Here is an 11,988-nt window from a genome sequence, read left to right as displayed (position 1 = left end):
TATTCAAGCTAAGAGTTTTGAAGAATATTAACTATTAAGAAGTTGGATTGATGACCTGGAAAATAACCTCTGATTGAGGAGAACAGGCCGTGCTGTTAGATTCTTTCTCATGAAAATAGGGGAGAGTAGTTTTTTTTAACCACATGTGAAGATCACAGAGACGAAATGCTTTACCTCCTTGCTTCTGTATAACTGCAGATTGTATGTCAGCTCACCCTTTAGAAAACCTGCACAATATACAATTGAAGTCATAATCAGGAAGGTGGAGACGAAAAAAGGAATGACATGCTTTTACTGAAATAAAAGCACAAAACAGGAAAAGAAAATTCTGGAACCTGCATAATTTAAAAAGTTATACCATTTTAAAACTCTGCATTTAATCTTAAAATCAGTTTTGCTAGTTCAAAGAAATCACGTGGCAAAACCTGCTTTGATACTACCTGAGTCCTTTTTTTTTTTGAGGAAGATTAGCCCTGAGCTAACTGCTACCAATCTTCCTCTTTTCGCTGAGGAAGACTGGCCCTGAGCTAACATCCATGCCCATCTTCCTCTACTTTATACGTGGGACGCCTACCACAGCATGGCGTGCCAAGCGGTGCCATGTCCACACCCGGCATCGGAACCGGCGAACCCCGGGCTGCCGAAGAGGAACGTGCGAACTTAATCGCTGCGCTACCGGGCCAGCCCGCTTTTTTTGTTTTTAAGGGAAAAGTTTAGCTAAGCCCAACAATACTGAAACTGCCAGCATAAGATTTTAGTGACTTTTTAGTAGTTATATAGTAACACAAAATGCTACGTAGAAATAACCCTGATTTAGAACTGTAGTCTACACTTGATCATCTACAGGTAACTAGACTGAGTTACAGTGTTTTTTCATGATCAAGAAGTGCTTTTCAGCTGGTAGCTACCATATCACCTACTTGGATTATATCAACAGCCATGACTCTGCTGAATAAATTGTGGTCACCATGGCGGACGGCATTGACAGACCTACTTTCCAAGAGCCCAAGGCAGAAGGTTATTTAGGACAAATGCACCTAGTTCAATAAAACAATAAACCAAGTTCAACAACAACAACAAAATGTAGCCCAGGTCAAATATTTTTTCACATATTCAATAAAAAATAGAAGGAAAAAGACCATAAATTTGAAACCAGTAGAATCAAACTCAAAATGAAATATGATTAGTAGTTAGAATTTGATAATGAAGTTGCAGCATATATACACTTGACAAAAGTGATTTTAATCATTTACCAAGTAAGTCCCACTAAAGAGGAACATATTAGAGGCAGGTTCTTTTTAGGCAGCAGGAGGAAATTTTGAAAATGATTTTGTACATAATCTAATCTACTTCCCTCCTTTTGCCCATTGAAGAAATTGAGGCCTAAGGAGTTGCAATAATAGCCAATAATTATTGATGGCTTACTGGGTGCCAAGGATCTTGTATAATTTCATTTAGTCCACACCAAAATCAAACAAGTAGGCAAATTCCTCAAAGATTAGGACCCTGAGGCTGAGCAAGGCGAGTAATTTACACAGGATCGCACAGAAAGGGGCAGAGCAGGGACTGGAGTCTTTAATTATAAAAATAAGGAGCATGGCTGATTTTCTGGAAAACTGTACTTCAGACATGATTTTATTAAAAAGCTGCACTTTTTTTCAGTTCAACTAGAATCATTTTAATAACCTAAAATTTTATTAAAGTTCAGTTTTCCCTAAATTCCAATTTAGAGTTCAAGGGAAGGGAATGGAGAAGGAAATGGAAAGATTGTGGTTTAACTACTCACCATCCGGAAGAGGGGCACTAACATCTCTGGTGTCTAGAGCGATTTGCTGTGCTCTGGAGCAGCCCCATTCTCAAAAAGAAGTCCGTGCTGTGTGGCTGCCCCTCCCTGGGAGCAGGCCAGAGGCTGGTTGCGATGAAACAGTGGAAGACTAGGATTTTGGCCTTGGTTAGGAGAGAAATTAGGGCTTCACTGGGGAATTCTACCAAACGCTTAGAGAAGAACTAACTCCAATTCTACACAAAGTTTTCCAGAAAACACAAGAGAAGGAAACCCTTCCCAACTCATTCTATGAGGCCAGCATTATCCTGATACCAGAACACCCCAATATCCCACATGAGCATGGAGGCAAAAATCTTTTACATAATATTATAAAATCAAAACCAGCAATACGGAAAAGGAAATTAGGTATGTTCATGTTTGCTTGACTTTTTTTTTTTTGGTAATTTATTTCAAGCATCAAAACAAATCTTGGGCCAGCCCAGTGGCATTAAGTTTGCATGCTCCACTTCGGTGGCCTGGGGTTCACTGGTTCGGATCCTGGGCATGGACCTACACACCACTCATCAAGCCATGCTGTGGCAGGCATCCCACACATAAAAGAGAGGAAGATGGGCACAGATGTTAGCTCAGGGCCAATCTTCCTCAGCAAAAAGAGGAGTGGTGGTGGATGTTAGCTCGGGGCTAATCTTCCTCAAAAAAAAAAAAACCAAAAAACAAATCTTACTCATGTCTTGTACAATGCCATGTAATTCTTTCCTCTGAAAGGAAAAGTTTTCAGTTTTCATTTGTGCAGGCTAGTGAGGGAGGCAGCTGAGCTTCCTCTAAAGGCCATCGATGCTTCTATAGTAGTCACAAGAGAGTTGGCAGAAAGGACTCCATATTCTATGCTCAAAAGAAAACACACATGGATTATATCATTGCATAGCACATTGTTTTTACAATTTTATATTATTTTATTTTCATTTATGTTCTATACTTTAATGCTTTGAACGTTAAAAAACAGAAAATTAAGTATATCTCCCATTGTACATTAAGGAAGATATATCTGCTTTATATTTTGATAGTGCCTTCATGTAACTTATCTCATTTAAATCCCCTAACAACGCAATGTGTCCAGAGGACAGGTATTCCTCCGTATTACTGCTCCGATAATTGAGCCTTGGGTTGTGACCTTGATAGGACGTGCAAAGTCAGCAGTAACATCCGCATGAGTGCACTTTCTAGCCTATCAGGCTGAAGGTTGTCAGTCTTCACTGACTCCATTTCCATTTTGCCTTTGTGCATGTTGCATAAAGAACTTTGAATGACAACATATAGCAGAACAATCTCACTGTCGAGGAAAGGGAAATATTGGAGGCTGCTAAGAAATGACCCACTGTTTAACTTAGCTCATAGGCTTTTCAAGAAAGCATCATTATATTTCTCTCTGGAAATATCTCAGACCTTGTCATATTAAAATATAGACTTGGTGTGTGGATATATAAAGACATCCTTCTGTGTGAAACTCTCTCTGGCATGATACAGCTTGTTCCTCAAGTTAAATTTGTTCCTTCCTTTGTAGCTGAAACTACACGTTGGTGTTACAGGAAGAACCTTGAAAAGCTTCTGCCTTAATATGTGTCCTGGGGCAGTGGGATGATATTATTATAATTAAGAAAGTTCAAAGGATTTTCAGATAATTAGAACATATGGTGTTTTAAAAAATAAGCAACATGGGTTTAGTAGAATTTAAAGGCTACCAGAACTCTCTACTACTTTTGCAGTAACCTACTTGTCCAAGGATAAGTACCTGCTAAACATTATTTGGGGAAATAACCTGAATAGTTAATTAATACCTTGAATTGACAGAGTGGGTAGAATAATATTAATATTTATCCTTTGAAGTGTAACTAATGGAGTTTCAGTCTATTCATAGCAGAGGTCCATATCAAAGTCTTATTTCTTTTCTCAGTTTAAAATACCTCATTAATATTTTAAGTAATTCTAAGGAACTACAACAGTTGAATATTTTTAGATATTATTTTTAGATAATAAAAGTAATGGTCACTCATTAAAACAAAGCTCTAAAACACAGAATATTAGGTGGTTCTTTTTATTATTATTATTTCTTTTTGTAAATTCCTGCCAACCAAAACTATCAGCCAACGTTTTGGTGTATTTCCTTCCAGGTTATTTTCACACATAGATTTCGTGTGTGTTTTACATCCTAGTAATGTTACTCCACCGGTTCTTAAATTTAAATTGGCAGTGAAACAAGGAGGGAGAGGAGGAGGTATGCTGGGATCCTCAAGGCGCTGCTGGCTCCCCCAGCAACTCAGGCAGATTCTGTCTGCTCTCTGTTCTCTTCTTATATTATTTTTGCTGAGTATGGGGGATGCTGAGCCCCAGGTGCTGCTCACTCTCAGAGGCCTGTGGGAGAATCTTCCTCTTGCATGAAATATGCAGACTGAAGCTGAAAGGACCTTGAAGGTGAGCACCCAAGGGTTACACTGGGCTGAGGTATTTGAAACCATCTATACAGGACTTGCCTGCTACGTGCCACTTGTTTGTATATTTTTCTTGCTACTTAGGTCAACATGCCACTTTATTTTCCATCGCCACAATGGGAAGAAGGAGAGTTGAAAAGAGGAATCCAAGCAGGAACACTGAGTCAATGAAACAATATCATCAACTGACCAGAGTCTTAATTTTAGGGAAGGTAGAAAGGCAATCGACACCAGCGAGCAGGCCGGAGGAAGTGAATAGTCCCAGCGATGAGAGAAGGAATGGTGGGCAGTGAACTCTTTTCATAGTTTTTTTCTTTTTAATTTATATATATTTTTTTGCTGAGGAAGTTGCACCCTGAGCTATCATCTGTTGCCAATCTTCCTCTTTTTGCTTGAGGAAGATTCGCCCTGAGTTAATATCTGTGCCAGTCTTCCTCTATTTTGTATGTGGGTTGCTGCCACAGTACGGCTGCCAAGGAGTGGTATAGGTCCACACCAGGGAACTGAACCTGGGCCGCCAAAGCAGAGCATGCCAAACTTAACCACTAGGCCACGGTGCTGGCTCTCGTAGTTGGATTTCTTTTGATGACAGCATCCGGTGAAGGTTTGCAGAGCTTTGAAAAATCGCTACATGAAGGTTAGGCCAGTGGGGAGTGGCCAACCCCTAACAAAGCTGACTTTCAACCCATCTAACTGAAATTTGATCCCAGCAATCAAATTATCACAGCAATTAAAGGCACATGCCTTAGCCCTTTCTCCTTATGACTGCAAATAAGATTCCAGGTCTGAAAGCCTCTTATAAGACAAATGATTTAGGAAACAGCAAACGGGCATGAGGGACGTCATGGAGAAGGTCTGGCCTCTAAGAAACCTTTTACACTTCTTTGAAGGTATGTTTTTGCTTATTACCTTATAATAAATACGCTCATTCTCAAACTGAGGGACACTCTGCAAGATCTGTACTCTTTAAAACACCAATGTCACGAGAGATCAACAAACTGTTCCAGATCAAAGGAGGGTAAAGAGGCGTGCCCCTGAATGCAACGCTATAAAAGACATTAATGGAACAACTGGTGAAATATGAATAAGGTCTGGATGTTAGACAACAGTATTGCATCAATGTTAATTGCCTGATTATGATAATTGTATATGATTATGTTAGAGAAGATCCTTATTTTTGGATATTTTGGATATTAAGTATTTGGATTCATTCTTATCCTTGAAGGGTTAGGGAGAACATCACGTCTGCATTTTCTCTCACACAGTTCAGGAAAAGATTATAAATATAAAGAGAGAGAAGGGTAAAGTTAACGTGATCAAAAGTTAATGTTTGAACATTCTGTTGGGAAATTCTTTGTACTGTTCTTTTTGGTAAGTCTAAAATTTTTAAATAATGAAAAATAGCTTTTAAACCTTAAAAATTTTAAGATGGCCTTATTAGCATTACATAAATATCCACAAGGTACTACTGTAAATACTTAGGATGGTTTTCGTTATTAACGATATGTTTTCCTTTTCATAACATAAACTACAATTCTAATGTCAAAACACAATTTTACATTTATAATAAGGAACAATCTGTCTACTAAATGAATATCACCAGGAGCAGCAAATCCCACCAGTCATCCACCAGCAGGAATTGTCTCCCAGGAGAACTGATTTATACAGCAGGACATCAAGTGCATGATAAAGACACATAATATAGGTAAGCGATTTAAAGGAATAATATCATTTTACCACTGTACATTTGAATATCACTGTTTCTTCTCTAAGCATTTTTACCTGTATTATCTCAATCTGTACCTTGCATTCATATACTATTTTAGACTTGTAGCTTTTCAAGTAAACATTTTCACAACTAGATGAGATATATATTTCAAGCTGGTTAAAACACCTATAATCTGAGAAAGACCTCTTATTGACTGGAGCTAGAAGGGGGAGGAGGATTGTGTTATTCTCAAAGTATCTAGAAATGTAAGTGTTGCTTATTCTTAATCTATCACAATCCTGAAATCTAACACCTGCCTTGGGCAATCTGTGTACGATAAATCGAAATATTTTTTAGTTATGACAAGAACAGTGATATCAACCCAAGTGGAATCTTGTTTTCGTGAGTATATATTTGTCCTACTCTATTACAATGAAGCTAATTAGAACTTTGTATCACAAGTCTTTCCATCTAAATTAGACTCTAAAATAAGGAGATTGGGTGTTTGAACATTGTCTTCCTTGCCTTTACCATTGGTGGCCAGATTCTGAGAAAAGGATGAAAAAAAAAAACTTTTTAGGTTAATGGAAAAGAAAAAGATAACAGTGAATTGTGACTTTTAGTATTTTGAAGGGAAGGTAGGTTCAAAGGTAAGAATTTCTAATAGAAATAATTTGTCAATTAATTACATGTTTAATTCTACTGGACTTTATCTTCAAAATAAACTCAGTCATTTTTAACAATGGATGTAATCCAGATTCCAGCGCCTAACTCCCCCCTTACTTTCAAGTTCATTTCCTCTGCCCCCTGCTGCAGCCTCACAGACCCTTCAAAGGCTGTCAAGCCGGCAATTTCCTCTGTCAGGAAGGCTTTCCCCGCAGATAGTCATTTACAGGACTCCATCTGTCCGTCCCTTGCATCCTTTGGGTCTTGCCTCTGTAACTTTCTTCATGAGCCTTCCATAGCCAATTTATCCAAAATTGCACATCATAGCCCACCCCTACTCCTCATACTTCCTGTCCTCCTGTCCTGCTTCATTTTTTTTGCTTAGCATTTACAGTGTACTTGCTTATCTTGTGTATGGTCTATTTCCTTTCCTAGAATGTAAGTTTCATGAGGCATGTTACTCATTTGTTGAATAAATGAATGAATGTTAAAGGAAGGTTAATAGCAATGAGGTAATAATAATAATAACAATAACAGCAATGAGCAGATCTATGAACTGTGCATTGCCGAAGCTATCAGTTATAGGTATTTTGTTTGCTGGTTTGTTTATCTTTACTTTTTTACAGTTTTTAGTGCAGACAAATAAAAGACTATGTTCAAACTTCACAATAGTGAAATTCCACAGCAGACCCTCAGCTCAGTCAATGCTTGCCTGTTCTATAAACACATGCTAGAGTTTTACTTTGGCTGACAAGTTACTTTGTTGCTCAGTGAAAATGTATGTGAACCAAACCTCAATTGACGAGTTACTAATAGTCCCTTCCGCAGGTCAATATTAATAGATATATACATGAACTTACTCTTTATATAGAAAATGAGTTAGGATGTGAAAGGTATGTGGGAGTATATGGACTTGCTGCCTTCCTGAATGCTATGGACTGAATTGCCTCCCCCAAAATTCATATCTTGAAGCCCTAATCCTCAATATGATGGTATTTGTAGGTGGGCCTTTGAAGGCAATTACGTTTAGATGCCATCCTTATGCTGGAATTAGCACCCTTATGGGAAGAGACACCAGGGAGCTTGTTTCTTCTCTCTCTCCCCACCATGTGAGGACACAGGCGAAGGCGGCCATCTGCAAGCCAGGAAGAGAGCCCTCACCACAACCTGACCATGCTGGCAACTTGATCTTGGGCTTGCCAGCCTCCAGAACCGTGAGAGAATAAATTTCTGTTGCTTAAACCACCCAGTCTATTTTATTTTGTTATGGCAGCCTGAGCAGACTGTGACACTGAACAAAATTAAAAACCAGATCCTCCAAGAAGGGAAACAAGAGGCCAACATTCCATACAGTTTAGGCAGCTGGGCTTCTCACCTTTCTCTAGAATTACTCCCTGCAGTTACTGTTCTTATCTCCACGCTGGCCCCCAGGGGCTCTATTTACTTTAAAACTCAGACCCAAGTGAGGTCCTGAGGCCATTCCCACCATAATCTGTACACAGCTAGGACAGAGCTGGGCTGTTTGGGCAAGTTTTTACAAAGGATTAAGGGATAACCAGGGGCGACTACACAAAAACTAGGTAGGTCAGTGCAAGACCTGGTTTGCTCTCTGGGCTTCACAGTGCCCATTTGGGCCTAACTCTTGGTAGACGCCAGCTTTCCACCAACCACCAAGGAGCATGTCCTCGGACCCCTCTTCTCCTGGAAGTCTGGCCCCAAAGAAGGGCAGGCTTTCCTGCCTGTGCCAATCTGGGAAATGCCCACAACCCCCCTCTAATCACTGCTGTGTTCCTGGCCTCTGGTAACTGAAATATCTGTTGTGGAGGGAAATTGTGGCTAGGGTCCGAGGTCCAGATCCATCATGGCCAATGGAGAGAGACAAGGCTGCTTCCCCTCACCCTGGGATGCAGATGGCTTCCTGTCTGGCCTCTCCCAGGAATTCTGAACCAGGAGAGAGAAGAGGGAGGAGAAAGCAATTGATTGAGGGTGCCAGGGACTTATGGCCACTGAGAGATTGCCAGGGAGAAGTAGATTTTTGTTTTCAAGTCAGTTTTAATCACAATCTCCAAGAACACAGCAAGAACAAAATACTGAATCACTGAAGGAGGGGTAAGATTTGCATATCAAGTAATATAAACTATGCAAATGTCGGCAACAATAAATGAGCTGGGCAGAGATGGTGTAATTGAAGCTTAGTGAGAAGTTGCCTCAGTCCAAAGCACTCGTATTTTCGCGGATTGTTTTCTCTCTTGTTTATTAAAAGTGTGTGGTTTTTCCAACATAAGTAGCTGATTTCATGTACTTTTGGTATTTTGAGAGCATTTCTAACTCTTGTCACTTTTTCTCTAGAAAGTTGGTACTCCCTAATGTGCCACTGACTTGGGGAATGGCCACCATCACCAAGTTCTGTGTCACAGCCACCCACAGAGTACATGTTGGCCCCTCTCTCCTTTATAGAAAGGTATGCTCAGAGCGGGAGGGGAGAGGTATCACCACAGATCAGCTGGTTAGAACTCTACCAGTTGGAACAGGTCTCTGTGCTTGAGCCTCTGGGCAGATGGGGCCTATTCTCTGTTTCATGGCTCCCAACCACATCCCCAGCATCCACCCAACCTCATTCCAAATCAGAATGACGGTGAACCCTGTTGGGGGTGGATTAACACCTGTCTATCACTAGACTTGAGAAGCAGCTGCAACAACACATACCTAATTATTGATCATCTAACTATTAATCATCTCCATAAATAAAAGATAGGTATCAAAATATGAAACAAAATATTTTTGTTGTTAAACAAAATGTGCCAAGTTGGAAACGATTTCCCAACCCTGAGCATCTCTCAGCTAAATGACACCTACCAAAGAAGTAAGTGTATCAAAAAATGTCACACTTCAGGGCACACGAGTAGTGAGAAGGAAAACAAAGAGAGGAAAGGGCAGTATTTCGGAAAAGAAAACAGACAGCCGAGAAACAGTAATAGTTGGAATTTTTTTCATGGAGGTTGTTCTTTCTGTTTATAATTTCCCTAATATTTCTAACACTAGGTTTAGATTTGGAACTCCTTGCCCCAAGAAGCTCTTGCTCTCCAGAAATTCATGTGCAGTATTTGATGATATCACAATAAAAATTTAGAGCACATGGCACGCAAAGTACAAAAGTAAAACGTCAATACTAACCGGAAATGACAAGATTACAGGTACTTTGTTTTTCCCTCGCACTTTTCAGTCTTTTCCAAGTAGTCAGCCACGAACATGAACTACTCTCACAACTAGAAAAAAATCATTGAAACTGCCTGCTAATTAAGATGATGCCATTTTCTATGTCCCAGAATTTGTAAGACGAGTCTTAGCTATTCTTTCTCCATTCCTTCTTTTACTCTTCAAACAGCCAGTTTTGGAAATGAGATGCTCTGCTTTGATGGTAGGCCAGGATCAAATTAAACTTCTCCGGAATTTCACAAGTCTAATATTTCAAACGAGAGATTTCAGCTCACTCAACAGATTTTAACACACTTGGGTTGATGAAGCATTGCTTATGTGAATAATTAGCTTGAATAACGTGTGAAAGCAAACGGACAGTTTTCTACGCAGTCACTAAGTGTTCTTCCCTCTACACGCCTACAAATGAAGGTTGAGAGGTAAAGAGGAGACTGGCCTTTCCTTTAAACCCAGCACAGGGTTTCTGCAGCCATGTGTGCAGCGTGGAGAGAGGAACAAGCAAGGATAGATACCTGGCCAGCCAGATCAGACCTAGTGCTGAACCAGAAGAAAAATTTTGCAGCCGGACAACCATCCTATTGCATCCTATGAATATTATCTGGTGCTCAGGCTTGAGACCTAGTTTATGAGACAGAGAGAAAAACTGGTGCTTGGGTGTGTTTGAACAGCCAGGACTCCACTGCCTTAGCTGGCTCTACCTCTTAGTTATGGTTTCTATTTTAAAAATCTACCTTCACACAGCTGATCCTTTTACTTTGCTGGTTAATTTTAATGCTAGCTTCCAAAGGTGATAGCTAATTGAGAGCAAAAGAAAACAGACAGAGGCCAGCCTGGGCCCAAGTGGGTAAAGTTCCATGCACTCTGCTTCGGTGGCCCAGGTTCATGGTTCAGACCTTGGGTACAGGCCTACTCCACTCATCAGCCACGCTATGGAGGCATCCTACATACAAAAAATAGAGGAGGAGCATGGGTACAGATGTTAGCTCAGAGACAATCTTCCTCAAGCAAAAAAAAGAGGAAGATTGGCAACAGATGTTAGCTCAGGGCAAGTCTTCCTCACCAAAAAAAAAAAAAAACACACACACACACAAAAACAGACACAGAGCGCAGCACCTCTCTGGCTAATTCAGAACTGCTTCAGTCACAGCTTGATCCAATACAGTTACCACCCCCAGGCCAGGGTGTTCAGAGTCTCTTATTTTGGAGTTAGACCCAGCTGCAGCTTGAAACTGGCTCCAGACTCTTAGTAGCATTACCAGATGGTGGGATCCTCTAGAAAGTAATTCTACGGTGGGCTTTCTCTTCCCTAACTAGGTCTTTGAGTATAAGGTGCTTTCTCATCCAGTCACCCGCAAACTCAGCCTTCTCATTCCTTAACTAACCAATCTCTCCCTATCTCTACTCAAGGGGGAAATTAAGAACGAGAGAGAGAGAGAGACAGAAAGAGAGAAAGAGAGAGAGGGAGAGAGAGAGATTATGGGCTCTGATTTCCTGTATAAGCTAGTAGAAGCCACTATTCTCTTTCTTTTCAGTTTTTAGGATTTCTCCCCACTCCCCAAACCGCTTTCCAGTTTTCAGCTACGTTTTGTTTTGTTTTAAGAAATCCTTCTCCTCTTTACTCTTATCAGGCGATTCTTAATTTCAAAAACGATTGGAATCTTTACCAACCATCCCCTAGCTGGAGCATAATCTGGGTTATCTACAGAGTGGGTTATCCACTGTGGCAGATATAATTGGGACTCAGGAAAAGGGGTAAGGACGGAAGTCATCAGCAGGCAGTGACAGAGCTGACGTTATAGATCTTACAAACACAGGATCAAAACCTGTGTATTCGGGTCAGAAATATCCCTGCCAAAACCAAAAATATAAATTATTTTTAAAGTAGTTTCTTCACAAAACGAGTATTTTGGTTTTGCTTGTTTTGGTTTTGTTTTTTATTTTTGTTCTTGGCCAACCAATATTTCTCCCTTTCTGTTCATTCCCACACCTAGTTCCCACTGAGTATGTAAGCTCCCAAAATCTGTGCACTCAATTCCCTTTTGCTTAAGTTAGCCAACTTTTGGTTAGCTGGCTTTGAGTTGGTCAGCTTAGGTGCTCATAAACAAATATATTAACTAAGACACCTG

General features: G+C 40.2%; 1 long non-coding RNA gene across 1 annotated transcript; it reads left to right on the top strand.

Moving 5' to 3' along the window:
- Window positions 1–4,053: 4,053 nt before the first annotated feature.
- Window positions 4,054–7,884, top strand: LOC123286996 (uncharacterized). Its single transcript, XR_011505643.1, has 3 exons — window positions 4,054–5,162; window positions 5,844–5,977; window positions 7,649–7,884. It is a non-coding gene; the product is annotated as an uncharacterized lncRNA (long non-coding RNA).
- Window positions 7,885–11,988: the final 4,104 nt, after the last annotated feature.

This window comes from Equus asinus, chromosome 8 (genome assembly GCF_041296235.1).
Source record: "Equus asinus isolate D_3611 breed Donkey chromosome 8, EquAss-T2T_v2, whole genome shotgun sequence".
Lineage (NCBI taxonomy): Eukaryota > Metazoa > Chordata > Mammalia > Perissodactyla > Equidae > Equus > Equus asinus.
Note: the sequence above shows the minus strand (reverse complement) of the source record. Positions and strands in the feature narration are given on the sequence as shown.